The 26,111-nt window shown below is 43.0% G+C and overlaps 1 protein-coding gene and 1 pseudogene across 1 annotated transcript in view; one reads left to right on the top strand and one right to left on the bottom strand.

The window, feature by feature from the left end:
* The window catches only part of Cdh13 (cadherin 13), a 1,170,900-nt gene that overhangs the window by 68,604 nt on the left and 1,076,185 nt on the right, over window positions 1–26,111 (top strand). The window contains exon 2 of the mRNA XM_087208695.1: window positions 20,500–20,559. The gene's annotated coding sequence lies outside the window, so the exon portion shown is untranslated. The remainder of the gene's footprint in view (window positions 1–20,499; window positions 20,560–26,111) is intronic.
* Window positions 1,215–1,292, bottom strand: LOC147830584 (U4 spliceosomal RNA; annotated as a pseudogene).

The raw sequence follows: 26,111 nt of genomic DNA, 5'->3' as shown, positions 1-26,111 counted from the left end.
AATGTGAATTTTTACTTCACTCCTCCTCCTCCAAAGTCTAGATCATGATCATTTAGAAGAAAAGTTTTAAAATAAAATGTGATTTTATTGTTTGATCTGTGATTTTTAAAAAATAGAGATACTGAATAATTTTGTTTACATGGACATTTGCATTTCTTTTGTAATTCGTTTTATTTTTGTTTTTAAAAATTTGACTCAAAAATTATTTTACAAATTCATAGGCATTTTAAGATATTAAGGCATTTTAATTTTTTTTTCTTGTACCAGGGATCGAACTCAGGACCTTGCACTTACAAAGCAGGTGGCAGAACCACTGAGCTAAATCCCCGGCCCTTATTTTAAATTTTTTAGACTTTTATTGACATAACTGATATACATATATATAATATATATATTATATATATATGAACACATACATACACATATACACATACTCGGAGGGTTTTGCAAACAATTTCCTCTAATTTGTTACTTTTACTGACTTTTTTTTTTTGGTACTGGGGATCGAACTTGGGACCTTGTGCTTGTGAGGCAGACACCAGAACCACTGAGCTAAATCCCCGCCCCTTAATTTGTTTCTTTTATAAGTTGGGAAAAATTTTTAATTTTTGTAGAAATAAATGTATCTGTCTCTTTTCTTGTGTGGTTTTTTTTCATTGTATTGATGCTTGATGTTTTGAGCTAAATCAGTTAATTTGTCACTCTTAAAAAATTTTAATTGTCTTCTAAGTATGCATTTAGTACTCTTTTCTAGCTGGAATTTATTCAGTAAATAATAACTTCCAGAAATTAAAAAAATTTTTGAATATTATATTGTTAATTTCTAAATTTAGGAGGAGCATTGCTGTTTCACCATTAAATATATGATAGCTGATTTAACTTAGTTTTCATGTCATAATATTTTGTTCCAACATGATAAAATTATTTGCTGTTAATTATGATGAGGTGTTGCACTTTATTGATTTAAATTTATCCTTAAATTTGCTTATTGATATGATGCATCAGAACTTTCCTATTATTAAACCACCCTCACTCTGAAAGAATGAGCTATATTTGGTTGTAGTAAGTTTTTCTTTCTTTCCATTATTTATGCTTCCACGTAGCCGACACTTATGAAGTGTTTTATACAAACCCTGCATCCTTTGGGTGCTAAGGATTCAGCAGCAGGCAGATAGGGACTCTGCCCTCGGGAGCTCCCACTCAGGGAGATGAACAATAAGTGAATATTCAGTTAGCAATAATTGCGCCTCAGATAAACCTCGTTGGCTACAATACTGCCACTGCACAAAGCTTAATAAGTATATATTCAAATAAATGTGAAGAAAAATATTAGGCCAGCAAGGAACCCCCTACTATAGATAAATGGGGAAGGCTTCTCACAGAAGTAACAACTGTACCCCAGATACCTGAGTGACAGGAAGGGGAGCCCTGGAGAAACAGTCCCATATCCCTTCTCCATCTGTGAGCTCTGGGCTGCTCTCACAGTAAAATGATTGATTTAATTTCCACGGTTGTCCCCTCTGCTTATTACTGCCTCTGCTGAGGATCTTCTTGCTATAAGAATCTCTGGGTTCCCAGAGAGCCATAGTATCAAGCTCTTAGGGATGCATCTTTCTCATCTCCATCTGTTCTTTCCTGTGGATCTCATCCCTGTCTCTGAAACTTACACTCTGCTCCTCTTTAAAAGCAAAATTCCAAGAGACGTGCTCTTCTTTGTCCCTGTGCCCATTATCCCTCTGTTTGTTTGTCTTGTTATTTATTTAGCTATTCTGTTACTCATTTGCTCAACACACTTTCTTAGTGGCCTCTTTGTTCCAGGTATGCTATCAGTATAATCACGTTAGCACTTCCTTGGAGGGCAAGGGATGTCTGACCCTTAGACTGGGCACACGCCTGCAGGGGCTGACTTCTTTCTCCCTCCTTCCCTCTCATGAGATCTCTGTGAGTGCACATGCTCAAGCTCACTTCTCATGCTCAGTGGGCAAATGATTCTTTAGGCCTACTGGCAGCCTTTGATTAGGCCCTTCTTTAGGCCTTTTTGAAAAAAATCTTAATTTTGTTCCTCAGATCCTTTGTGCAGTTCTTTCTTATACAATGTGAGCACAAAAGACCCTGCTGCTATCAATGAGGTTTTTCTTTGGGTAGGCAGGCATCCCAGAATTACATGTCCATTTTGTCATCTTACAATAAATGGAGATAGGGAGGCATCATGGACTGGGAGAGAAAAGGCACCTCCCATGGCCTGAGCTCTGATGATCTCCAATGGATGTTCCTGGGTGTTGACTTCCATTTCTTTTCTGGGTGGCATGGGAATAAGGGCACTGAGCAAGAGATCAAAATGTTTCCTGTTTCCTTTAGGAGTATTTATGTTGCTATGAATTAGAAGGTAGGATATATGGTATGTATTTCAGAAATGTGCTTTTCCATCAGTCTTTGTCATTGAAAATTCCCCTTGTATTTTGGTCATTTTTTTCCTGCAAGGGCCACTTGCAGTTCATTGTTTATTTTCATAAAGATTTGGAAAGAGGTAGTCGTAACAGGCAGAGGTGTGCTATCTCTGTTCACCTAGAAATGACCCTAAGAAAGCTTTTCTACCAGAATCTAAAGATGGAATGTGCTGTCTTTGTGAGGATGCATTTTCTATCTGTGGAGGTGGCCAGGAATGAGGTGGGCACTACTTGACTGTGATACTGAAGTAGTGAGGTCAAATGTCTGAGTCAAGAACAATATGTGGGCTTTACCTAGGAGGCCTCATTATTAGCTTTGGGCTCAATGGGAAGAGTGCCATGATCCATCCACAAGTCCTGGACCTGGGGAGTGGGGAGGGTAGAGAAACATATACCATGTGTTTGTTATCTTTAGAAAAATAATTGAATGATGGGATCCTGATGTGTTTTGAATATGCAGAGTCCCAAGATGAATAGCCTCTGTATTCCTAGAATACCTTATGGAAACATGACAAGTAATATTAGCCAAACCTGTGCTTCAGGAAGGATCTAGACATGAAGCATTACAGAAGTTCCAAGGTGGACTATTTTAGAGGTTGTATTAATTACTTTCCCATTGCTGGAACAAAATACCTGACACTCACAACTTAAGGACGGAGCCACTTATTTGGATCACAGTTTCCAATGGGCTCAACCCAAAGTTGGCTGGCTCTGGGCAGAAACAGCATGTTGGTAGTGTCTGGGTGAGGAGAGCTGCTCCATCCTATGAAAGCTAGGAACCAGAGAGAGAAGAGGAACCAGAAGAAAGAATACATCCTTCCAGGCCACAACCCCAGTGACCTGCCTTTTTTTTTTTTTTTTTACCAAGGCCCATCTCCAAACACTTGAGACTTTGGGGGGACATTTTACTTCTAAAACATAACACAGGTGCTATGATTGTAAGTCCTTATTGGTGATATCTCTAGAAAGTCAACCTTCTATGGGGCTTGTTGGTTTTCTTGATCACATTTTCTTATCACTGAATCATTGGTTTATTGGTTAAGTAATGTGTATATTCTTCAATTGTATTTGCTATACGCCATACTCTGTGCCAGATCTTCTAGATAGTGATGGATCAAAGGATCCATTATGGCTTCCTGAGAAATTGGGCTGCATTAAGAGTATCTGTCATAGGCCTTAATTGATTGAGTTTCCCATTTAGCCTTCCTTCCTATTAGAAAGAGCCTCTGTATTTAAGGCAATGTCTCTTCTACCATTTCATGAATGGTTGTGGGTCATTCATCGAAATTCACTCACTGTCCCAACTCTCTTACCACTTAATATGGGGTGGGGATGGGATCCAAACTTTGCCAGACACACTTGATATAGTTAGCATTGAAGTTTCTCTACAAGCTATGTCCAAAAACCTGGCCATTATGGCTAGGGGGCTCCCTTTGTCTCAGTCTTTCCCTTTTCTTTCCACTCGGTGAGTTAGTTTCCCCCAAATAAACTGCCTTGGATCTCTTTATATGTCCTGTGTCGGTCTCTGTGATGATCACCTGGAACCTAAACAAAGATGCATTACCTTTAGATTGGCTTTGAAGTTAGGAACCTTGGACTATGGGAGGATCTTCAGGATCTGGAGGATGCTCAACTCTTGACAGAATCACTCACTTTCTACCACAGGACTTGTGCCAGCCTGAGGTGGGGTGGTGGTTGGTAGAGGGAGACAGGGTACAGCTGGGTATAAGCATCCTTACTTTGCACAGCTTCTGAGAGGTTGATGTAACAATCCTGAATTAACTATACCCTTTCTTCTTGCTAGTGGCTGAGGAGTTGATGTCCTCTCACATTATGGAAAAGTTGTCTACAATGAAGTAGAGCACTATGGCTGCAGCATGCATGTTGCTCTCTGAAGTTGGCTCAGACCTCAGATCTCAGTTCTGCCACTTCTTCACTGGTGACTTAGGGCAAGTTATTTGACCACTCTGGGTATTAGTTTTTTCATGCATAAAGTAGATGTGGTAATAGCAACTACTCACAGAGATGAAGATTAAATAAGATAATGCATGCAAAAAATTTAGCATCATGAAGTTGCATTATAGTATTCCTTCTATTTAGTATGGATGTGTGTGTGTGTGTGTGTGTGTACTATTTTAGATCCTAAAAACTGGAAGTTGTATGCAAGAGTCAGTTTCACTCTGTAGTCATTCTTTAGAGGCTTGTTAAAATTTGAGATTGAGAACAACAGACTATAAATGTGATAACTATAATCCTATGACCTTTCTCCACCCTGATGCCACAGACAAACTTACTGTAAGCCCATGTTTCTTCTTCAAGTGTGCTGTTTCCTTCATAATGTATTAATAGTGCCCTCTGCTGCCCATAGCACTGCAGCTTAATGGGAGCTCCTGGGGCAGAGGAGGTGGGATGTGGGTCTGAGCATCTGGCTCTGCCATTTCTCCCTTTCATCCATACACACATTTTCCTCCCGGTTCACAGCTCCATTTTCTCGCCTGCATTGCTAGCTAAGCTCTGAATCATCAATCTCAACCTTTAATTCAAGATTGTGCCTGGACCTGAACCAAACCATAGATAGATCTCATAAAGGTTGTGCAGATGAAAATACACAGTACTCTTGATTTGGATCCACAGCAGGCTGAGATTTGTTCCAGGGCAGCAGAAGCCAAGTCTATTTTCTTGAGCTACAGTGTGGGACCCAAGTCATGCCCAAGGCTGGTTGAGTGATTTCCTAAATCAGAACAGTATGCCATGTGGCTCACCATGTTGATTGAGTTCACTTTTGTTCCCTTTTTGCAGTCAAGTGCAATTGTAACTTCCACAGGATGGTGTCCTAAATCTGCTCACTTTATCTTTTGCAGTGGTTACTACTCCAATTGGAAAAAGTGAGTTGTGGAGAAATAATGATGTAAAGACTTCTGAAAAATTGAGGCTCCATTTGAATTCTATCCCATTTAGGCTTTATCATTTTAGCATTATTATAATAACACCCTTCATAGGAATTCAGTGTGGAGAAGTTAGTGACGAAATGACAAGTGTCCAGAAAAATCTTTGTATACTATTCTTCCTGCATGCAAACTGGACACAGGAACACACTGGAGAAACATGAGACAGTTACTTACCTTCTGGAAAGGAATGTGTACCCTGAGTAGCCCGCCAAGTGGTCGAGACAGAGTTTCCCTGACATATTCCCTTCATACTGTCACCGAGACCAATGTCAGGTGGGTGTGTGCACAGCATGGTGCAATCTGAGTCCCTGGGCGACTTTTCTACCATATCTTAGCTGGAGATCTTGGGATCCCCCAGTTATTTATCCTGAACACTTGAGCTAATCATTGAACTAAGAAATACACAGTTAATGACACTGCATGTGCTTTTCACACCTGTAATGTTACATTTGCCTTTGTACAGCTGCACAGTATACTATGGCACAGTGGTTATGAACCCAAGCTCTAGAATCAGACAGGCCGGGGTTTAAATCCTAGTTATGCCAGTTATTACCTCTGCAATGTTGGATCAATAGTCTTTCCTCACTCTCTGTTGATTTCCTTTTCCCCATAGCAGAAATACTCATCTTATATAATAGTTATTGTGAGGATTAAAGTTGGTAATCTGCAGGCACTGTGCATAATACCCAGCACAATCATTGTTAGCTGCTATTTTAGTGATGGTGTCAAGGTGGAATGGAACTGGTCCATTCATTTCAGAAAATGAAACAAGCAGTGAATCCAAGGCAGTGATGGAACTGAGTCACTCTCCTCCTGCCTTATCAAAAAGTTCTTCGTTTGTATATTCTTGTGAGTCTTCAAAGGTTTTCATATCTCATGTCAGTAGGCAATTGTAAGATCTCTATTTCTCAGACTTGAGAATTTTACAGGTATATACAATGTCTGCATTGGAGGGTAGTCTTGAGGATTACGTACCACTATGTGGGGATTGACACACATATAACTCTAGAGAACTTAAAATAGAGTTGTAACTTCTTATCACATCAATAAGAGCATTCAAAGACAAATACTGTCATCTACTCTCACCACCACTTGATAGAGGAAACTAGAATTATTTGCTGTGCTGTAAAATTTTCATCTCTTTTTAACATAGGTAGTTAGCTCAGATATTTAGAGTACATAGTTCTGGAATGCCAGGACCCCCAGTTCTGATGTGGTAGAAGTTAATTAAATTTTTTACCCAAGGGATGCACACTGTACTGTCCTGGATGCCCACCTAGTTGGCATTAGTCACAGTGGTAATGAGAGAGAAAGTATGACCAGAACACCAAAAATAGTTTGTTTCTACACTGAATAAATTTATCTCCATGGCAAAACTCAAAATATTGTGTGTTTTCTGAGAAGAAGTGCCAGTTTGAACTTCAACCTGCTCCTGGAAATCATTAGCACGGGGGTCTGGAACCTCTCACCTTGAAGATGACCAATGTCCCAGCAGCCTCCTTTAAGGGAGGAATGGAGACTGAAGCAGATCCAGGGCTGCTTTTCTGAAGGCCAGTTCAGTTTTGTGCTTTTCAGAATGGCCCAAAGATTCGAGAGCCTGAGGGTGGGATAGAGATGTGTGGATTTGAGCCAAGCAATTCAAAGTGATTTGAAGAGATTACTGAGGCTTATGTGTCCTTTACTTTAGTGAATAACCAAGTGGCGTGCTGTCCCCAGGGACCAGCACTGATTAGTCATTGTACTCCCTGAGGACACCCCAGACTTGCAAAGACTGATATGAATGTGGTCTTTTTTTTTGGGTACTGGGGATTGAACTTGGGACCTTGCACTTGTGCAGCAGGCACCGGAACCACTGGAGCTAAATCCCCGACACTGAATGTGGTCTTAAGGAGAAAGGACACACTAGCTTCTGGAAAGGGGTCATCTCTGGACAGGAAGGGAGAGGAAGGTGAGGTTATGATATATCTGTGTCCCTTACTGTATCTAGTTCTTTCCAGGGAGGGAAGGAGGGAGGGAGGAGGGGAGAGAGAGAGAGAGAGAGAGAGAGAGAGAGAGAGAGAGAGAGAGAGAGAGAGAGAGATCTACACAAAAGGTAATATGCCTATTGACATCATAGCAGGTTAGAGAGATGTGTTACAACCTGACATATTCAAAGAAACTAGAGGTGGGTTTCCAGCCCCTCTTCACATATGACGATCATTCTGCATGGAGACATAGAAGAAATGAAACTAGGCAATTGAGCCGCTATTACAAGATCATAGTAGGCTTTGGAGGTGGACAGATGTGGTATGAAACCTGATTATTTCACTCCTGCACAATATAGGGTGGAACTTACCCTCACCTGTCTATCTCCATCCTCTTTGTGTCTCCCTCAGCACTGTGCCACCATTCACATGTGCGTACTGAGCTGCTGAAATGTGCTGCAAGGATAAAGCCCCCACCTGATTACTAATACTCAGCATTAAAAAAAGAATAGAGCATATTTCATTAATAATTTCCTGTAATTATCTCGATATGCTGACATAATAATATTTCAGATATATTGGGTTAAATAATAATATTTTTACCTATTTCTTTGCACTTTTTTAAATGTGCCACTAGAACATTTACCATGTGTGTACAGCAGCAGTCTCCAACCTTTTTGGCACCGGGGCAATGATTTCAGGGAAAATAATCTTTTCATGGTCCAGGGATGGGGAGATGACTTGAGGATGATTCAAATGTATTGCATTTATTGTACATTTTATTTATATTATTATTACATTATAATATATAATGAAATAATTATACAATACACCATAATGTAGAATTAGGTAAATAAACTGATGGATGGGCCATGCACAAACTAAAATACGTGTTGAATTCTAATTGAAAGCTTGCCACCAGATGCAGCTTAATTGTCACTTGTGACTCACTGATAGAATTTTGATATGAATTTGTAAGCAATTGACTTATTATGTGCCTTGTGCAGTCAAACCTCTCTGCTAATATTAATTTGTATTTGCAGCCACTCCCCAGCACTAGCATCACCACCTAAGCTTCACCTCCTATCAGCAAGCTTTGTGTTCTCATAAAGAACACATAACCTAGATCCTTCATGTGCACACTTCAGAGTAGGGTTGGCTCCTATGAGCCAGAGTAGGATTGGCTCCAATTTCCTGATCAGACAGGAAGCAGAGCTCAGGCAATAATGTGACCTGCAGAGAGCAGTTACAAATATAGTCAAAGCTTCGCTTGTTTGCCCCCTGCTCACTTCCTGCTATGTAGCCCGTTCCTAGTAGCAATGGAGCCTTACTAGTCTGTGGCCCAGTGGTTGGGAACCCATGGTGTATAACATCCACATAAAGTTTCAAGATTGTATTATTCTTTTGGACAGTGTTTTTGTATAGAATTAGGACCAGTCAAAAACAATGGGGAGAGAGGAGAACATTAACAGGGGAAGAGGAAGACAAGTAGAACATTATTGTGTGCCAGGCTCTAAGCCCTGTTCTTGAAACCTCTCAATAGCCCAACATGTTGACAACTGTATTTATTTTATTGTTTTATGGATGAGACATACAGAGAAGAAATGATTTGCTCAAAGCTCAACAGTTAATCTGTCAAATGGTGATTCAAATTCAGTGTCTGAACTCAACAACCCAGTGTCTTAGCTATTAATTATGGCCTTTGCTGCAGTGGGGTGTTCAATACTGTCTACCTTGCCAGGGAATTTTGAGGATTAAATGCAGTGCTGTGGGTGAACCCTCAGCTTAGAGCCTGACTGTAGGAGCTCCAGAAATAATTGTGGTTGCTCTTAATGTTATCATAGTAATCAGAAGAAGGAGCTGGAGCAAATGAAGAGGAAGTAGAAAGAGGAAAATGATGAGATGAAGTAGAAAGACGAATAAGAAGGAGAGGAGGAAAAAGAGGACAAGAGAAAGAAGATGAAGAAGGGGAGGAAAATAATTGTCATCAGTACAACCACCACTGCCACTAAACTCCAGGCTCCCTCTTGGGCACTTGACATACATCATGCAATTTAATGCTCACAGTAAGCCTGGCCAATGTTCATCCAGCCTGTTAGCTTCTAATTTCTGCTGGTATGAGTGTAGTAAAGTCAGTCTGGCACTCGAACATTTATTTCCACATCATGGCTCTTCACCATGGTCTGTTGGGTGTGTAGGAAGCTAGCTATGGCAAAAGAGGTGCTGGCAAGAACTGGCAGTAAATGAACAAACTGAGATGAGAGGGTGGGGCATGGACTGGGCTTAATGAGAGAGGAGTGGCTGTCTTAATTTTAGCATCTGACTCACCCAAGGGAATTGTGAATACTACCCCAGTATTCAGAGACCTTGAGGACTAAGAAAAGTTTGGCTAGCTGTTGAAGAGGTCAGTGAAGTTGATGACAGAAAGAAGAGAACAATCATAATTTTACAGCAGCCAAATGCCAATAGGAATCAAAGGGTGGTACCTTTCTTTAAGGTGATTCTAGAGGCTTATTTCATGTCATTGGCCTTGTTCCAAAAGGGAAAGAAAACATACTTCAATGGACTGAAGAATCAAGCTTATTGGGTTGTGGGGAAATTGCAGTAACACAAAAACCTTGAAATGAGAAAGATGTGGGGAAGGCAGTATGTGACTACCTTGCTCTTGCAAACTTCTGGTAACAGAATTCATACCACAATGTCAGTAGGGAAATCATCCCTGCTACTCTCTGCCACCTTCTGTCAACTTAAGCACAGAGCCTTTCACCACAAAAGAACAGAACAGACTCCCTCTGCCTCTGGGGCAGTGGATAAAAGGGTCAGGGTTCACTCAGTGCTTCTGGCTGGGCCAGTCTAGCTGGATGTCTGCTATGTGCAACCTCCTTGAATCCACATGCTAATTCTCTGAAGTGTTTATTTTTATCCCTCATTTTACAGGGGAGATCAAATTATTCTGCTGGTCCATTTAATTAGAAATTGACAGAGTCATATTCTTAAATTAGGTCAGTCTGACTCCCAAACCCTTACTGATTCTACCACGTTCCACAGCTTTGCTTTCAATCTCAAGTTATGACCAGAGCTTTCTCTATCTACTCTTCTCACAAAGCAGACCTCCCAGAGCACAGAGCTGACGCACTTCAGTTGGCATCCAGGGTAAGCCTTGGAGAGTCCTATGGAAGGAATAAGGATTGCTCTTTTATTAAATGTAACTTGGACTTGTTTGGAAACAAACAAGAATGAATTCTAATGAAGAACAAGAAACTAAAAACACTTATAGCTAAACGATTCACACTGAGGCCATACTCGTAAGTGAAACAAATAGGACACACATGTAAATACTGAATAGTTTCTCTGGTGTGAAAAACTAAAAGTGTAAATAAGGATCAAAATGTGTAACTGACAACGTGAAATAGGAAGAAAAGGGACAAAGGGGAAGGGGAAGTGGGAGGGGTAGGGGAAAGGAAAGAAGGGAAAAGAAAAATTATGAGAGAAGGAAAAAATGGAAGCAAAGTTTTTGTAAATAGGGAAGGGTGGAGGTGGTAAAGGGAGGGCAGGGGAAGAGGGAAAAAATAAGAACCAAGATGCATCATGTACAGGTACAAGATCACAATGGTGAATGTAACTGTACTGTATATCTAAAATGTACCAAAAACTTAATGAAAAAAAATGAGTTCTGAAAAAGAATCACTATTTGTTCAGTGTAATCTGTAAAAGAGAAGTAGGTGGTTGTCAATAAATTAAGCATATATATATATATATATATATAATTCCATATACACAAATATATGCATATAAATATCTAGACATATACATTGGGTTATTAAATTAATTAATTAATTAACTTGTTTATTGCAGTACTGAGAATTGAAATTAGGGCCTTCACACCGAGCCACATCCCCAGCTTTTAAAATATTTTTAAATATTTAAAAATTTTTAAAATATTTGAATAGCAAAATAGGGTCTCACTAAGTTGTCCAGGCTGGGCTCAGACTTGTGATCCCCCTACCTCACCTTCCCAGAGAGCTGGGATTCCAGGTGTGCCACTATACCCAGGTTTTAACTGTTCCTGTACAACCTCCAAAATGACTGAGTGATTGCTTCTTGCTCTTTTTAAAACTAAAATAACTAATAGATATTAAATTTTTCAGGTAGTAAGAGAATACATTCTAATCAGAAATAGAAACCACTCCCCAAATGTGAAACTGCCTTGTTTCCTATCATATGTCTCCAGCATCATCCTTGCTGACCTCTTCAAGCTGTCTGCCCTTCCACTGCTATCAGCTCAGTGTGAATCTTTGTGACCTTTTCTTCTAGCATTTCATTTATAGAAACATATGGACATGGATGGTTTCTTTCTTATATCAATAATGAGTTCTTATGATAAATATTATTCTGTAACATCTGCTTGTACATAATGTGACTATTTTTTCCTAGTGGCTGTCTGCTCCCTCCTGAGTATGGCAGAATTCATCTTCTATTGATAGGCATTTAGGTGATTTCTTGATTTTTACTATTATAACGGTAATTTTTTCTGCTTTCATTCTAGGGAATACTTGATGTTTTATAGTAAACATAAGGCTGAGTAAATTTTTAAGATTTTATGTAGACTTCTTGTTGTCAAGTCCAGAACTTTTATTATGCAACTCATCTTTTGAGTTATGTGTGTTATCACTCTCTAAATTTAGTTTGCAAGGCCACACCTATAAATGTGATTGTCTCTTCTAGACAATACATTTTCAGCTTTTGTAGCTGAGAGCCAGTGAACACTAGTGCCCTTCCTTTGCTAGGCTAGGGATGCATAAACTGAAGAACAAAAGTGACACTTTAGAGATTCTGAGGTTCTATCCTCCACCCCCTGCCCCTTCAAACTCTATCCAATTAACAACAGGCATTAAGAATTAGTGATTGTCAAGTGAAACATCAGGTGTATTAGCAGGGTAGGCCAGACCTTTCACATTCAGACTTCAATTAGCTGTGCTCAACAATATAACTTAGACCCCAGGGCAACATGGGGGTGATTTTGGAGGAAACCCTAAATCTAGACCTTGGACCCATCTGCAGGACTACTGAGTTTTCAGCAATCACTCTAAGCAGGTTTCAGTTTATCAGAGAGTCTACTCAGTGGCCCATCAATTAGGAAACGATAGTGTTATGCTGCCTGCTTTTCCATCCTTGCTAAGTAGCCCAAGGAATGTCTTCCCTTGTCTCCACAGATGAATAGTCTGTGACATTCCCATAGAATGAGTAAGTAGAGTAAGTGTATGAAAAGGGGGCTAGAAACAGTCCAGTCCCATTCTTGCTTGGAGAATGGGCTAGAAAAAAGTACCATTTTAGAAATATACAGGTAAGGGAATTGCATGTAGCTCAGCATTCCACATAATCTGGTCAGCTCTATTTCTTCTTAAAATCACAGATTTTCAAGAAAAATTATGATATGAATTTTTGTTTTCTGTAGTGGGTTTTGAATAGTGGCCTCTCAAATTTATATTCATATCCTAATATATGTACCCTGTGAATGTTGCCTTATTGAAAAGTCTTGGCAGATGTAATTAAGGATCTCAAGATGCCATCATCCTAGATGATGGACTACCCCAGCGGTCCTACATCCAGGGACAAATGTCCTCATTTGGACAGTAGGCACAGAAGAGGCAAGTGAAGATGGAGGCAGGGATTAGAGTGACACCACAAGCTAAGGAATGCTTAGCACCACTAGAAACTGGAAGAGGCAAGGACAGATCCCTTCCCTTAGCACTATCAGAGGGCCCATGGCCCTACTGACACCTAGATTTCAGATTTCTGGTTCTATGAAAGAATAAACTTTTATTGTTTTAAGCCACTCAGATTTGATTATTATCCTGGCAGCCTGAGGAAATGTACATATTTACCATAAGAATGAAATAAGAGAGTGACATTCTAGTCTAAGTTAGATGCACAGACTATGTAGATAACACTGTTTGCCTTTGTTTAAAATCCAGCTGTTTCCTGTCACCATTTACAGCAGGAGTTGGCTTTTCCCCTGTTCATGCCCTGTTCATAATTTTCTTTCATCTGAAGCACTTCACTGGGTTTTTTTCTGACTCTGCCCACAGAAGGCTGCTCTCCTGGGTGCCAGGAGGCTCTCGATCTTTTCTATCCACTGCTTCCCACACGCTTTTTCTCCCCTGCGAAGGGTGTCTGTTGTTCCTGGACATTTCTCCATTATCCATTAGGCTAACTCCTGGTTTCATCTCCATTCTTCTTGGTTAAAACATGGTGAGGAGGGGATAATCACGAGCACTCATACCCAGAGCCAGAGTTCTCCACTACAATCTCTTCTAGTCCTAAGGTGTTTACTTGGGAAGCTTTTATTACAATGTGTCAACTAATTCAATTCTTGGCTCACCCGAATTGGCCCCTCTGTCATTGTACGAAATAGCTTTACTAAGAGCAAACAGTCTCACGAATCTTTATAGCTTTTTTCTGTCCTTTGTTACTAGCTAGGGCTTTTAAAGGGGAGTCAAGTCCTTCACCTTCTTGGTAGACGATATATTAAACACCAATTGAATAAAACAGTAAACAGTTGTTCTTCCAATGAGCGGCTTATCACTTATCAGGCTTGCAAGCACTCTAGATCCTCACAGAATCAGGGGAGATGACAGAAGAGACTCCTCGGTGGGAGGTCTTCCCAAGCTGTAGAGGTAGTAAATGTGGTAAATCCCTTCATCAGCCCTCAGGGTACCCTGCAGGGCCAGCTTCCTTGATGTGCCACCTATATATTCACACAGGAGTTGGTTTAATGCTCTGCTGTTGCTGTCTTGAAATTATTAATACTTTTTGTGCAAGCAGACCCATTTTTAAAAGTTTGCAATGTGGTCCACAAATCATGTGGCTGGTCCTGGAAGCCAGCATGGGTAGGAGCAGCTAAAATCCCCTGAAAGGTCACTTCTTGAAGAAAGCAATGTCCTCCAGGATCTGGGTGTTTTCTTTTTTTCAGCATATACTGACCAGAAAAAACCTTAGGAAGCAATATTTGAAGTTAAGCATCTAGGCTTGGGACAACACCCCCCCCCCATTATTTGATAATATCTGGAGACAGTTTTGCTTATCACAGCTGGAGAATGATACCACATCCAGTGGATAGAAGTCAGTGTGTTGCTAAACATCCTACAAGGCTCAGGGGTATCTGGCCCCAAATGCCAACAGTGCCAGGGCCTCCCCAAGGTTATCCTAGCACCTGCAGCCCCAGAAGCTTGTAGGAGCCTATTGGAAACACAGACTCTCAGAGTGCAGCCAGAGCGACTTGAATCACAATTGGCATTTTAACAAGATCCCCGGGTGACTCATGTGCACATTAAAGTTTGAGAAGCCCTGGGCTGGAACAAAACTCATCTGGTTTGTGCTGACGTGTCTACAGGGCTCCTGATTGGGAGGGCTGTCCTTTGGAGTGGGAGATGCCAAGTTTGAATGGAACAGGAAGTATGGCCTGAGGAAGGAAACATGAAAAGTAATTATAGGACTGGAAGCAGGAGAGGAAAAGATGAGCACAGCTAACTAGCTAAGTACAGAGCAACAGGTCTGGGAGGCAGAGCAGGAGAGGAGATAGGCAAGTCCCCTGAAGGGCCGCTGTGGGGGTAGAGGACAGGAGGGACTGTCGTGCCAGGAGAGGATGGGGTGAGTGCTTTTTTGTATCATGAAGTGCTGAAGAGAAGAATGCATGGGTCCTCTTTTCAGGAAGCTCATTGTATCCCAGTGGGTTCCTTGTAAAGGAAATGTGCTGGTGAATGCCTGTGCTACAACCACCAGGAACCACTGTGTGTCTGATGGTCACAGTGGACTGGGGATGTGGACATTGCTAGTCTTCCCCTGTGTTAGTTTTTGGGGCTGCCATAATAAAGCACCACAGACTAGGTAGGTTAAACAACAGACGTTTATTTTCTCATAGTTCTGGAACCTAGATTCCATGGTCAAGGTGTGGACAGTGTTGGTTTCTTCTGAGGCTTTACTCCTTGGCCTGTAAATGGCTGTCTTCTCTCTGTGTCCTCACATGGTTATCCTTCTGTTCATGTCAGTGTCTAGACGTTCTCTTATAAATACCCCAAGTGTATTGATTTGGCCTCACCCTAAGGACCTTGTTCTAACGTATTTACCTCTGTCAAAGCCTGCCTTAGTCACTTTTCTCATCTCCGGGACAAAATACCTGACACCTGCAACTTAAAGGAGGAGAGGTTTCTTTTGGATCACGGTTTCAGAGGTCTCAATTCATGCATGGTCAGCTGACTCTACAGCAGAAGTGTCTGGTGGAGGAAAGCTGCTCATGTGATGGTGGCCAGGAAGTAGAGATAGGAAGAGCTGGAGAGAGAGATACACCTCTCCAGGTCACACCCCACAGTGACCCACGTCTAACTAGGCCATCCCGCCTAAAACACACTCAGCTGCTAAACTCACTCATGGATGAATCTGTTGATGAGTTTAGTGACCCTCTGTCCAATCACCTTCCAAAAGCTCAACCTCTGAATACACGAAAGCTTTGGGGTACATTGTAGATTCAAACCATAACAAGGCCTTATCTCTAAATACAACCACATTGTGAGGTACTGGAAGTTAGGACTTCAACATGAATTTGGACAGGTGGCAGGGCACAATTCAACCTACTGCCCTCTCCTCCCAGGTACAAGTCACCATCCAGGCCTCCCATTGCTTTCCCCCATGCTCCTCCCAGGCACTAATCTTGGCCCTTTTCCAATGACTCTCTCCAAGACTAGGGTTCACTATTCCTGGGGAGTGCTTTGCCAAGCAGTCCTCTAAAATTAAACGTGTGGGCTCTGAAAAGCTGAGATGTGAGCTAAGGCTGAATTCTCTTTAGAAGGCATTTCCTTCCCTCTGTGGGCATACCACACAGGGGTCCCCAGGTTAACCAGGGCAATTATTAGTAAATAGAGCATGGTTGCCTCAAAACTCTGATGGATAGGTCATAGGAATATGGATGCAAATGCATTTTTAAAGCTCACTGCAGGGATTGTTGGGTATAATGGAAAGTCATTAAGCACATTAGCTGCTGATTTTATAATTAAGTCCAAACATTTTCTGGATGCTAACCTAAGTAACAGGAGATATTGGCCATTTGCAAAACATGTTTCAACAAAAAAGATTTAGAGACAAGAAGTGCCTTTCATCTTAATTATTTTTTTGCATCATAAAAACCTCAGGAACAATGCTTCTGCAAAGCCTTAATGGATGTGGAGCAGCTGTAGAAAACATCTCACTTCCTTTGTTTGGAAACAGTGTTTTACATTTGGAAAGAAGAGTTCTGTCCAGCTGATTTTATTCCAAGGAGAGGAGGAATCTGAGAGAGAAATCTGTGCTGTCTGAGGGGTATCTATCTGTGTCCATCAAACACCTGTAGAATGTCAGAGACAAGGGCTGAAACTGTGCTTGTTTGCCTGTTGGGACTGCTTCTTCAAGGTCTCCTCTAAAGCAGCTGGCAGCTGAGTTTACAGCAGAGGGTGGAGCATGAAGCATCACACCCTGCCCTTGATTACCAAGAAGCATACTTCCTGATGAGTAGAGAGAGAACACTTCTCTTCTTCTGATCCTCTCACAGGCCATCACCGTCAGCTTGGACTTATTTTCCTATAGGCCTAAAGTAAAGTGATAATCAGTCAAACTTCAGGAGCAGAGCTATGCTTGTGACAAAGTCACACACACCCAGCCAGGCAGCCTGGCCTGCCCTCAGTGCTCTTAGATGTGAACCCATGGCTAATGTATTCTATGTCCATAGGGTCTGGCAGTGGCCAGCCTAATCATGAACCCCAGGACACAGCATCCTCTGCCTCACAGGACAATACATCTGTCTTTACTTGTGTAACAAACAACTTCAAATTTAGAGGTTCAACATATAACTATTTAGCCTTTCTCAGAAGTCACTGGAGCTGGGTGAGCCTTGGGCAATGTGGGTTGGGCTGGCTAATGTGTCTGTGGTCAGTTGGCAGATCTACTTGGGGCTGGTTGACCTAGGATGATGGCTTTTCCCATGTGTTTCTCACACCCTCCTGTAGATAAACCTGGACACATCCCCATGGTCATGGCACAGGTCTAAGAGAAAATCAGATCACTCCAGTGCTTTCAGTAAAGCACCACTCCCACTGGTGAAAATAAGTCACAAGAATTAGTGTGAGAGCACTGCTGAAAAATCAGTGAGGCACAGGAAATTAGATCTTTAATGCAATTTATAAAGACATGACCTCCTGTGCTGTAGACTGTCTGATTGCCAGGCTCAGTTACGCCGTCTAAGTGAGATCAGACTGGCTCAGCTTCCCCTCCCTTTCCTGGAGGGATAAGATCTTACCCCTGGGACTCCATTCTGGTCAGGACACTGTTGTGAATAGGGGGATTAGACCATGAGCACCTCTGGAGAATTGGCCAAACTCCACACCCACTACAGGTTGGGGACTCAAACAATACATTACCCAGTGTGCTGTTAGACGACAGGTTCTGCATTCAAGATGCAGCTTGACTAAACTCAGTTTTCATCCCTCACAGAAAAGGCCCTCACTGCTCTCAGAGTGGACACTGGTCCCAGTCACACCTGGTACTTCTGCCTGCCTTGCCCAGCACTGGCAGCAGTGAACTGCAGGAAACAGAGCTGTAGAGCAGTGAATACCTGAGCAGTAGACATGACCCAAAATAAGAACCCCTTGGTTACTTTCTCTAGGTAAGAGAGCTTTCAGCTCCACAAATGTTTAATCAAGGAGTTCAAAAATTAATTATTGAACAAATACTATATTGAGTGCAAAGAAGAATAAGATTGAGTAAGGGACAAAGAGGCATGTAGGAGTGTATGCACATGTGTGTGGGTATGTGTCAGCATATGCACACATGCTGACACAAGTGTATACATATGTGGTTGGGGGCCTAAATTGCATTTGGGCGGCGATTTGAATGATTTGAGGGAGTAGGCTACTGGATATTTGGGGAGAACTGCCTAGCTGCATAGAGGATAGTACTCACCTGTTTGAGGAATAGTGAGGCCACGAGTGATGGTGTTACTGAACAAGAGGGACAGTAGTTGGTCATGAAATCAAAGAGCTAGTGGGCTCTTGATTGTGTTGGACCTTGTAGGCCAGGAATATGACTTTTCATTTGTTGCACATGAGATAGGAAGTAAGATAAAAAGATTGGTTAATGGAGTTAAAAGGGACAGAGGAGCATGGGTGACTCCCAGATGTCTGAGCTCAGCCCCTGAAAGAATGAAAATGTTATTTGCTGAGAACAGAGAAAGTTGAAGGAAAATTGTATTTTGAGGTTTGGTGTTTGTGTGTTGGTGGAGAGAGTGGATCAAGAATTATTCCACTTGGACATATTATATTTGAAATATCTGTAAACTACTGAAGTGGAGGTGTCAAATACGCAGTTGATTTTTATGAATTTCAAGCTTGGAGGAGCATTTGGGGATAGAGGTCTAAACTCAAGAGTTGTCAGTGTAAAGATGATGCTTACAGCCATGGGAATGGATGAATTGTCTTGGAAAAACACATATGTGGAGGACACAGGCTGGAGCTGAGAAGTGGCAGCATCACATATGGGGCAACCCACTGTTAGCATTGTGCCCTTTTGTATGGGGCTCATGCTGGCAAAGAGTCCTCTTGGAACATCTTAGTGGCAAAGAAACTGCTTAGAAAATGGTCTTAGATACCTACCACCCTCTGCTATGGAGAACACAAACTGATGTTCCCTAGAATATATTCATAATGGAAGATATGATGCTTCTTCAATAGATGATAAATAAGCCCATGTATTTAAGCAAAGACAGAAGTGATATCAACATGTGTACTGTGGTACCCCTTGGCTGAGTATACCCATGAAACTCCTTTAATATGGTTCATCAGATAAATAATGATTGTAAGAAAAGGGTAAGTACTTGGGGGAGGCAGAAGGGAATGTGCTACGTGGAGGGCAAGACAGCCTCCCAGATTGATTCATTGGCTCTTGTTGACTGTTTCCACACCATAAATCTCAGTTGAAAAGTCTTGCTGTATCCAAAATGAGGGCCCAGAAACTCTAAACAAGAATACAATGGCTCACCAGGGAAGGCATTAACCGACCTAAATGCTGCTTTCTCTCCCTGAAGAAATCTCCTCCATCTGTGCTGGAGTCGTTATCTCTGCCTTCCTTGGAAAGGAAAAAATTTACACTATCAAAAACAGAATTTGTGTGGCCACCCTGACTTCAGAGATATTAAATGATAAAGTTTCCCACACAAGAACAGAATGAGACCTAAGCCCCCACTTCCCTTGCTGGGCAAATGAAGATGGAACCATATGTATAAGTGCCTAAAGAAAAAAGGGAATAAGTGTGTTGATCTCTGATCCATACACTGATCTGATACAAGCACTCTTTCAAAGACCTTGTCCCTGAAGAAACTCATGCTAATTGCTTGGTTATCTTCTATGCAAGTTGTCTTCTAGTTGAAAAATGTTCATGCCACTATATTCTTTCCACAGAGACAAATCAGTTAGCTTTTCACAGTGTATTGCTGTGTAACTAGCCATCACCAAACTTAGTGGCCATTAACAGTGAGAATTTATTTCTTGCCTATGCATCTATGGGACAGCTGAAATTGGCCCATGTATCTCTTCTCCACATATTTTCATTCTTGTGCCCAGGATGAAGTGTTGGCATTTATCTAGAAGGTGGTCTTCTAATAGTGGAGATTGGTAGTTCTCAAAAGGGTAAGTAGTGTTGCTTATACCCTTCTGGGCAGGCTCAGAAATGGTGTACTGTCCCTTCCATCCACATTCTCTGAGTTAAAGCAAGTTACATGGCCAAGTCTTATGTCATAGGATGGGAAAGTATACTGTTTCAATGAAGCCTAGGAAAAGAGAATGAATATTTACAGCATAATAAGCTAATCTCTACAGGGAAGAATATTAATATTTGGTGTATAGATAAGAAAATTGAAACAAATAAGATCAATGTCATTTTTGTGCAGTAGTTCTCAGTTGGAACTTGGAGAAGGCAAATTGTATTGATTACCAAAATTGTTATTCTTTAAGGTCTTTGTTGTGCTTGGTCAGCAGATACATTTACTGTCTAGAAAGGAACTAGTTGTTCATTTTTGTTCATCAAATATGTTCACCAAGACACATTTTCTCTTTCTCCTAGGCATATGGACAGATATTTCTCAATCTCCAACCAGCCAAGATTGCACAGCTAGAAACTTAGGTAAGTCAGGAGTGAAGCCTGGCCACAGGACTCTTGAATGTGTGTGACTAACTGCTGTGCCGGTTTCCCAGCCAAGTGGATCGTTAGCTCTGCATGCAGTCCCTCCTCCAGGCAGCCTGTGATGGTCACCTCAGAGACCAGTGGCTGCTTTCTCAGTCTCTAGTGACTCAGCTTTCCAGGAGCAGCCCAGCTCTCACTCTCCCTTGGCCCAAATCCTAACCTAGGGCTGCCACCCTCTTCACCCTCATATGGCCTGTTTGGGCCCAACCCTGCTCAAACAGTCGCTTGCATTTAGTAGCCTTGGCCTGCCCTGTGGCTCATCCACACTGGAAGGCCACACCTCCTGGAGACTGTTCTGTTTGCCCTGATGATGGAGAGAATTTCCAGATTGCTGAAGCTGGGAGCCATGGGAAAAGTACCGTGAAGTCTACCATGTCACAGCAGTGGACTTTCCCTAACGATGATGAATGTGCGGCTCTCCCAGACCCCTGCCAAAGGGATGTAGACACTCCCCTGCTAGTTTAGGCTTCTTCTTTCTCCTGACTGAGGCTGAGCTCCTGTCCTTGTCACTTAACATCAGTGTCAGTTTCCAAGGAACAGCCCAGGGCAACTCACAGAGCCAGTGAGGCCCAGCCAGCAAGGGCTGGTGAGTGGGGATCATCTGTGAATGCAGAGCTGTGTTGCTAAACAACTGAGCCTAGTCCTCAGCTGTCCCTGAGCAGTTGTGGGCCACGCCTGGAGTGGACCCAAGGGTACGGCCCTGTGTAGACCAGTGGTCAGATGCCCAGCAGCCCTGCTTGGAGTGTCTGCTCTATCACATCCTTTAGCTGGAACACTATTCACTTCCCAGTCTGCTGGCTCAGTTTTCATGTGTGAATAATGGGACTTTTAAAAATCAGGCCACTCTATAGAATAAAGGTCAATTTGAGAGGCAGAGAAAGGGCTTTGCAGAGCACCAGCTCTTATGACATCCACCTAGGTCACTGCGTCCTAAGCAATGCTTGGTCTACAGTGTTTTTCAAGAAAGTGTTACTGCTGTGCAAGAAAATTGTAGACCCCTGTGGGGTCCTGCTATGGGCATCTTGTAAGGTGGGCTTATACCAACTTTGGGCTTCCCCTTATTCCTCTCTGTGGTAAGAGCCAGTCTGTAGCTTCAGGGTAAAGTGAGCTAGGTGGGTTTTCCAAGAGGACAGCTGTCAGCTGGCTCTGGACAGCCTCCATTACCTGTGTCAGTCTGTTCCCCATCTAGGTCAGCACCTTGCTTCTAGGATGGAGAGGTTCGAGTGCCTTGATGTAATTGAAAAGCAGGCAATGATAAGGGGAATATGCAACACCAAGACACTGGGGAGAACATCTGAATTGCTTGGGCCATGAGAGGGTGGAAGGTTCCAATGTGGAGTAGATAGGAGGATGGCCTTTGAAAGAGGGCCTCCTCTTTCACCATGGTGCATTTAGCAAGCTCTGGTCTATGTGGCCTCATCTTTTTAAGTCTAGTACTAATGGAAAGTCCAATCTTTCCTCACGTTATTAAGGGTATTGTCTTGGTTCGGATTTCCCAGAAACCGAGCTGGAGACTCTGGATTTGAGTGTGAGGAATTTATTTGGGAAATGGTCCTAGGAAGCTCCAGTGTAAGAATAGGGGGAGAGAGAGAGAGGTGTGGTAGGGTACAGCAAGGCTACTAAAAAGACATTCATGACTTAATCCCTGAGACTTGTGACAGTGAAGGGTCTTGGGATGGGAACGGCATCCAGATTATCCAGGTGAGTTCTAAATGTAACCAAATAGCTCATAAGAAGGAGGCAAAGGGAGATCAGACCTGGGAGGGGAGAAGGCCACAAAACCGCAGTGACAGAGGTTGACGGGACATCTCCAGAAGTCAAGGAATTCCAGCAGCCATCAAAGGTTGGAAGGATCCTGCTCTTGAGCTGCCTGAGTGAGAACCACCTAGCTGACTTGGGACTTTTGGCCTCCAGAAATGTGAGAGAGTATATTTCTATTGTTTTAAGCTATCGAGATTATGATGATTTCTCCCAGTGTCCTCAAGAAACTGTTGCTGCAAGGAAAGGAAGGAAGTGGCTCTGGTGCGTTAATGAATTTGTCACCTCTCTGGGTGACTGGGCCCAGTCCAACTAGGGAAGATCACACCTCCCAGTTGTCTCACAGGAAGACTAGGACAGGGGAGGTTCTGTTCACCAAGTCTCTCAGGTGATATCAGAGAGCTAGCTCTTACTGGGGACATCAACTCCCTGGCAGCTCTGGCCTGCTCTGTGCCCCAGGAAGGGGCTGTCTGCTCTTGGAGGCCAAAATCAGAATACTTTTTGTGGTTTTCTGCAGAACAAAGCAGCCAGCATTCTCCGGAATAGTGAGTGTATGGGGCCAGCGTCTGCTCTGGGGGTCCATGGTGGTGGCAGAAGTCAGGTCAACTTGGTTAAACTGTCTTTTCTTCTGATGTCCGGAACCCAAACAGCAAGCTTCTTCTCACTCTCACAGCCCAGGATCCCATCTCCTGTCTAGAGCGGTCCTCTTCTGTTTCCTATGATGCCTGAAAGCTCTACCTGAGCTGGGGAAGAGACAAGCTGTTGAATATGTACAGATAAAGGTTTTAATCTCATCATAGTTATAGCAAGAAACAAAGTGAGAAATTGATTTGGACACAGGATTGTAGAATTGAACTTCTTCCCTGCAACTCAAATTATGGTGAGAAACATCACCTAGGTGTCCTCATGGCCCACCCTCTCCTCCTGCCATTACTTCCCTAGAGCACATTTTCCTGGAGTTGAAGTGTGTTTGGGCAATGTACTGAGGACACCAGGAATATTAACTACCAAGGCAGGGTGGTGTACAGGTTACCCTCAGGCTTACAAATAGTGTTATAGTTAGTCTTGGTGATGAGAGAGGGAGGATGCTATTGTATTAACCTTTGAAAAACTATTAACCATTATTAATCATAAACCATTATTAACCAACCCATTTTACAGCAGAGTAAACACAAGCTTCTTGCCTTACTACTCAAAGTGTAGTACCTTGGCCAGTACTGTCAGCAACACCTGAGATCTTGTTAAAAACACAGAATCTCAGCTCTGGGCTCTGCATTTCACCAGGTTCCCAGGCAGCTCATTAAACTTTGAGAAGCCGTGATGTATTCAACCCACCAAGAGCTGAGTCTTACAGACTCAGGGAGGAAGCAGGTGACCAGTAGTCACCCTAATCATCTCCAGGAGGCCTCTTCTAGAAGATGTGCTGGGAGCTGAACACATGGTCTTCTTTCTGCTTCTGGCTGCCTGCAATTGTGGAAGATCCCTTTCTCACGGTTACCCAGCTCTCCAGCCCTCTGCCAGTGTGAGATGTGAGAAGTTGCCACGTGGTGTCATGTGGCCAGGAAAAGACAGGCCACTTCAAATTTTACTGGAGGACCAAGACTTTAGGGTCATAATTTTAGTAAGTTGCCTCTCTGGCTACCTCTCTGGCCCCTGTGCTTGTTGTTCTAGGCCACTGGGGGTGAGGGACCTGTGCTTCCCTCTGCTGTCACGAAGAAACCCTTTTCTGTCCCTCTAGGCCCTTGCTCTGGTAGAGACTGTCAGAGTCTGCTCCTTAAACCAACCAAGGCTCCAAGTAGCCCTGTGTCTTTCCTGTAAGCTCTTTTGAATTCTCTTGTGTGTGCAGCATCATGGAGAAGAGCCGCCTTGTTATGCCAAAGCCAGCTTCTCCCATGAGCCTTTGTTACACAAATAAAGTAGATGTTTGCCTTTGTTCCTCATGCTCCACTTTCTTGCACTCCCAGCACAGGCTTTTAACAGAGTTTATTATAAATGGAAAAGAAAGCAGCTAACACTGCAAAGGGCACCTGTGCATTCTTCTCCTTCTAGCTCCTGCCCTTCTCTACTGCCTGTGTTTTCAATAATGAATGTCACAGGGGGCCAGGGAGATGAATGGGGACTGATAAGTGCAAACCATTATTGCACTCAGCTCTCTGGAGTCAGTGAGGGGTGTCACCGGCTGAGCCCCTGCCTGGCAAACAGCAGAAGGCACTTCCTCTGCCAGCCCTTGCATCCCTCACGTCATCCACTCCAGGAAGCTTCTCTGTGTGGGCAGGGACTTGAGGGACTGATTCTGCTTTGCCACCAATGTGCTGTGAAGCCATGATCACGTAACCCAGGCTTCAGGGCCTGAGTGTCTTCTGTGCAGAGTGAAAGCTTGTTCTTCCTCCCCTCTAAGGCTCCAGGACTATACAGGCTAAGATATTCCACTCTGGACAAAGAATGAAATATAGAGTCCCAGAGGGCGTGTGTCTTACAGTACAGGCCTGTAATGCCAGCACTCAGCATGTTGGGCAGGGGATCACCACTGGTTTAAGGCCAGCCAGGGCTACATAATAAGATTAAGGCCAGCCTGAATTGTATTTTGAAACTCTTGTCTTCAAAGAGAAGGGGAGGGGGAGAGAGAAAGTACACAGACTGCTGTCTGCTCCATAGTGCCTTCTATGGGTCATTTTCTGTCCTGGGGCCCTCCAGAGGACAAGACCACCTTTCTTGCCGTTGGAGTTGTGGGTCATAGACATGCAAACATTTGTAAAATGCTGTGCCTGAGAGCAGGGTGGTTATGGCCATTACCCTTGAGTCTGCTGGTCCACAGCGTGTGTTGAGATGGAAAAAGGGTCCAGGTGGGGGGCTATGGTTGGGGGGACTTTCAGTTAGGGTAAAACCTGAAGAGGGTGGGAAGGGAGGACTGTATACTGGAGTGATGACCACAAAACCCTTGGCACCTTTAGTGTGTTTTAAGTTTTTATTTCACCCCTACTCCCTCATCTCGGGTGCACATTGTGTGGTCCCCTTTGCTGTGGTGAGATCTAAGCTCCAGGTTCCAGTCTGCCCTATTTCAGTCATCACTAAGGTTATTGCTCTCCTGCACAAACACATCTGTACCTGCTGACAGGGCCTAAAATTGCACCGACTTTTTTTCTTTTCAGTGATGTTTTCCTTTGGACCATTGGAACTTAGGGCCAACCAGTGTATCTTCGTCTTTCCTTTCATAAACTGGTGCCAGCTTAGTTCTTACCCGTTCTCCATTTTATATTTTTAAGTTAGGGGAAGAACTTTGTTCTAATAAATAATGACACCCTAAAAAATTCTGAAGTGTTGACAAGTATGATAAGGTTCCAATCAGGTGGCCAAATTCTTACTTGGGTGTCAAGGGACTTGAAGTGGGATTGGTGAGTGGTGAACAGCGGTAGAGAGGAGGCCAGGGGCAGATGGAAAGAGTGGGAGCCTCCCCATGTAGTCAGTGGCCCGCCTCCTGGTGCCCACGCCCTGGAGGGCTGATCAAAGATGAACGGTGGGACTACAGTCTGGTGACCTTTGAGCTAGGTCATGACAAGCATAGCAGCTTTCATCCTGGCCTCTTGCACGTCTTGCCCTGGTAGCCAGTCCCATGACACAGGAAACCTGCAGCCCTGTGCAGAGGTCCAGACAGAGTCCAGGCCCTCGTGGCAATAACCAGTGCCATTTCCCAGCCATGTGAGGGGGCTGCTTTCAAAGGCCCCTAGTCAAGGACA

Source organism: Heterocephalus glaber, unplaced genomic scaffold (assembly GCF_053883595.1).
Source record: "Heterocephalus glaber isolate CG9 unplaced genomic scaffold, H.glaber_assembly_v1.0 deba00000071, whole genome shotgun sequence".
Lineage (NCBI taxonomy): Eukaryota > Metazoa > Chordata > Mammalia > Rodentia > Bathyergidae > Heterocephalus > Heterocephalus glaber.
The sequence above is the reverse complement of the archived record's forward strand: the minus strand, read 5'-3'. Positions and strand labels throughout refer to the sequence as shown.